The sequence below is a fragment of the Myodes glareolus genome, chromosome 9, assembly GCF_982192425.1.
Source record: "Myodes glareolus chromosome 9, mMyoGla1.1, whole genome shotgun sequence".
NCBI lineage: Eukaryota > Metazoa > Chordata > Mammalia > Rodentia > Cricetidae > Myodes > Myodes glareolus.
In genome coordinates, this window is record NC_142034.1 from 999,591 (window position 1) to 1,004,769 (window position 5,179).

Consider the following 5,179-nt stretch of genomic DNA (forward strand, 5'->3'; position numbering starts at 1 on the left):
TTATCAGGATATTTTCTCACAGCAACAGAAAAAAAAAACAAAGATACCCCATATTAAAAATTAACATCAATTGGGAAACTGGCAGGTAGCTCACTAGGAGTGAGGCCAACCTGCTCTACACAGAGAATTTCAGGCTAGGCAGCACTACACAGTGAGACAGTGTCAAAGAAGACGGAAGGAAGGAAAGCTGGTTTTGTTTTGTGAATTAGTGTTCCCATAAGGAAGCCATACCTACCTCAATTCTTCCAAAAGGCTGCCTGACTCACTGGGGAGAAGCTGGAATAGTTCAGGACTAGAAACAAATACCTTACACTCTCTTGGTCTTTTAAATAACTATTCACTGTCTAACTCTGCACTTAACATTCTTGTGATTATTATTCTCTGACTTAACATTCTTGTGATTATTAAGTAAATCCTTCTAGAATGAGTGAACTGACCCCTGACTTTCATCAACCCTGAAGTTTAAACTGTCGTGGATTAGTGCCTGAGGCACCCAGCGGAGGTTTTCCCACTTTGCTGTAACCCTCCTACCTGATACCCTCCAGTGTATTTGAAATATATCTTAATTTAGGACTTTCTTTGTTCTGTTACAATGAACACTTCATAAAACTGCTACCATGTTGGAACATGGAATTTGGAGTAGCCTAAGTCTATGTTTCAGGGCCATAGGTACTCATATCTAGCTTCAGAATAAACTGTCTCTTATCTCTTTTGAGAGCTGTGCGTTTTTGTTTGTTTGTTTTGTTGAGATGAGGTTTCACTGTATAATTGCTCTGGATGTCCTGCCTCTTGTTCTGTAGACCAGGCTGTTCTCAAACTCCTAGAGATCCGCCTGACTCTGCCTCCTGAGTGCTGAGATTAAAGGCGTGCACCACCAATTCCTGGAGGAGAGCTGTGTTTTTTACATGGATGTAGTGGCATTGCATTTGTATTTTAATAAATAAGGCTTGCCTGAGGATCAGAAAAGTAAAACAGCCTTATTGGTCAGCCTTACAGACCAGGCAGTGATGACACATACCTTTAATCCCAGTAGCCACATTAGTTTGCCATAGAAACCAGGTGGTAGTGGTGTACACTCTTAATCCCAGAATTAGAGAGGGTTATAAAACAGGAGGAGACAAATTGTTTCACACAATAGAAACAGAAGGAAAATTGCCAAACTCTTTTTATGAGGCTACAATTACCCTGATACCCAAACCAAATAAGGACATTACTAAGAAAGAGAATTACAGACCAATCTTACTCACGAACATTGATACTCAATAAAATACTTGGAAATCAAATCTAAGAACACATCAGAGCCATCATCCATCATGACCAAGGCAGTTTCATCCCAGAGATGCAGAAAGGGTTCAACATATGAAAATCTGTCAACGTAATCCACCATATAAACAAACTGAAAAATAAAAACCACATGATCATCTCATTAAATGTTGAAAAAGCCTTTGACAAAATACAACATTCCTTCATGATAAAGGCCTTGAAGAGAGCAGGGATACAAGGAACATACCTAAACATAATAAAGACAATATACAGCAAGCCAACAGCCAACATCAAACTAAATGGAGAGAAACTCACAGGGATCCCATTGAAATCAGGAACAAGACAAGGTTGTCCACTCCTATTCAATATAGTTCTTGAGGTTCTAGATAGAGCAATAAGACAACAAAAGAAGATCAACGGGATACAAATCAGAAAAGAAGAAGTCAAACTCTCACTATTTGCTGATGATATGATAATTTACATAAGAGACCCCAAAAATTCTACCAAGGAACTTCTACAACTCATTACAACCTTCAGTAATGTAGCAGGATACAAGATTAACTAAAAAAAATCAGTAGCCCTCCTTTACACAGATGATAAGTGGGCTGAGAAAGAAATCAGAGAAACATCACCCTTCACAATAGCCACAAGTAGCACAAAATAGCTCAGAGTAACTCTAATCAAACAAGTGGAAGACTTGCATGACAAGAACTTTAAATTGTTCAAGAAAGAAATTGAAGACACCAGAAAGTGGAAATATCTCCCATGCTCTTGGGTAGGTAGAACTAACATAGTAAAAATGGCAGTCTTACCAAAAGCAATCTACAGATTCAATGCAATGCCCATCAAAATCCCAGCAAAATTCTTCACAGACCTTGAAAGAACTCAACTTCATATGGAAAAACTAAAAACCCAGGATAGCCAAAACAATCCTGCACAATAAAGGAACTTCTGGAGGCATCACAATCCCTGACTTTAAACTCTACTACAGTACTGAAAACAGACTGGTATTGGAATAAAATCAGATAGGAGGACAAATGGAACTGAATAGAAGATGCAGATATCAATTCACACACACCTACAAACACCTGATTTTTGACAGAAAAGCAAAAAATATAAAATGGAAAAAAGAAAGCATATTCAACAAGTGGTGTTGGCATAACTGGGGTATCAACATGTAGAAGAATGAAAATAGATTCATGTCTATCACCACGCACAAAACTCAAGCCCAAATGGATTAAAGACCTCAACATAAAACCTCATAGAAGAGAAAGTGGGAAGTACACTTGAACACATCGGCACAGGAGACCATTTTCTAAATATAACCCCAGTAGCACAGACACTGAGAGAAACAATTAATAAATGGAACCTCCCGAAAACTGAAAAGCTTCTGTAAAGCAAAGGACATGGTCAACAAAACAAAATGGCAGCCTACAGATTGGGAAAAGATCTTCAATAACCCCACATCAAACAGAGAGCTGATCTTTAAAATATACAAGAAACTCAAAAAATTGGTCATCAAAAGAATAAATAATCCAATAAAAAATGAAGTACAGACCTAAACAGAGAACTCTCAACAGAGAAATCTAAAATGACTGAAAGACACTTAAGGAAAAGTTCAACATCCTTAGTCATCAAAGAAATGCAAATCAAAACAACTCTGAGATTCCATCTTACACCTGTAAGAATGGCCAAGATCAAAAACACTGATGACAACTTATGCTGGAGAGGATGTGGGGTAAAGGAAACACTCCTCCATTGCTTGTGGGAGTGCAAACTGATACAGCTCCTTTGGATACCAGTATGACAATTTCTCAAAAAATTAGGAAACAACCTACCTCAGGACCCAGCAATACCACTTTTGGATATATACCCAAAGTATGCTCAATTGTACCACAAGGACATATGCTCAACTATGTTCATAGCAGCATTGTTTGTCATAGCCACAACCTGGAAATAACCTAAATGCCCCTCAACCTAAGAATGGATAAGAAAACTGTGATACATTTACATAATGGAGTACTACACAGCAGAAAAAAATGACATTTTAAAATTTATGGGCAAATGGATGGAGGAAACATCATATTGAGTGAGGTAACCCAGACCCAGAAATACAATTATCATATGTACTCACTCAAACATAAAGCAAAGAAAACTAGCCTACAAATCACAATCCCAGAGAACCTAGACAACAATGAGGACACTAAGAGAGACATACATGGGAAGTAAAAAAAGACAAGATCTCCTGAGTAAATTGAGAGCATGTGGACCATGGGAGAGAGTAAAAGGGGAGAGAGAAAGGGAGGGGAGTAGAGAAAAATATCCAACTTAATAAAATCAATAAAAAAATAAAATAAGGATAAAACAGGAGGAGATAGCTCTCAGTCTCATTCAGAGATTCTGGAGGTAGAATCGCCATTTTTTGATTGAGGTCAAGATAAGAGGCATGGATGGTTGCTTTGCCTTTCTGGTCTTCAGGTTGAACCCCAACATCTGTCTCTGAGCTTTTATTAATCGTGGACAGTGTTTGTAATAAATCTGCTGGTCCTCCCTATCACATGGGAGTCCTGTTCCTTTAAGAGACAAGCCCTGCCCACTCCCAATCTTCCCCTTCCCAAGGAGCCCCTCTCTTCCTCTCGCTCTCTCTCTCTCTCTGTCTCTCTCTGTCTCTCTCTGTCTCTCTCTCTCTCCTTCTTCAAAAGAGGCAGCTTCTGCCTCTACATTCCCCTTCCTCTTTATTCTTTTTCTCTGTCCCCCTCTCTTCCTTCTCTCCCCCATCCCATAACCCCTTATCCTTATACCCTTCCCAATACCCACTAAATAAACTCTATACCCAAGCTCTCTACATGACATATCTGTCTGTCTCCCACCTGTCGTGGTCCCCCACACCAGCAGGAAACCTGCCAGGGTCATGCTGACATGAATGATAACACAGTGGGGCACCCAATTTAGGACCCACTAGGATAATCCTTTTTTATAAAGTTTTATTTTGTGAAAATATGTATGAAATAGCAGCAGCCAAATATTAGCAGGATGTCAGTGACAATCTGAAAATTCATATGAAGTAATAATATACATGAACTGACGGCATAACAAATGCTCATTTAGGGAAAGCTGGAGCGTTGAAATAATACCAAGCAGAATTCTTTTCTTCTCTCATACATTACATCCTGACCGGTTTCCTCTTCCCTCCACTCCTCCCAGCTGCAACCTTCACCTCTCTCTCCTCCAGGTCCACCCTGTCCCGCGCTACCACCTCGCTCGCAAGAACGACGCGGGGCACTTAGGATTCTTCTGCAGTAAAGCTTTAATGCATCTTGAGAGGGAGAGCATAAGCTTACATGGCGGAGACCCAGAATGAGGGGAACCCAGCCCTTATAAAGGAAACAGTCCTCGCTTCTGACGTGTCACTCTTGGATTGGTCCGCTGCCCATTATCCCAGATGATGCCTCGGAAGTAGGCAGGGACGCAGCAGTAGAGAGTTACCAAGCACACGCGCTGGGATTAAAGGCGTGTGCTACATCACCTTGAACTCACAGAGATCTGCCTGTCTCTGTCTCCCAGGCATTGGGACCAAAGGTGTGTACTACCACGCCTTGAGGTCACAGAGGTCAATCTCTACCTTTGTTCCTTGAAGCAATGGAGAATGTGGTTGCGGCCCTCCACACCACCCCTCATCAATCTCCTTTAAAAAAAAAAAAAAGAGCAGGACTCCCAGGGAAATCCACCAAATGTGGCCTACCAAGTTACAATAAGACTAGGCACAAATCCTCACATAAAGGCAGGATGAGGTAATCCAATAGGAAGAAAAAGGTCCCAAGTACAGGCAAAAGAGTCAGACCCCTCCCACACACACCCCCACTGTTGAAAGTCCCATAAGAATACTGAGTTACACAACCATAAAGTATATGCAGAG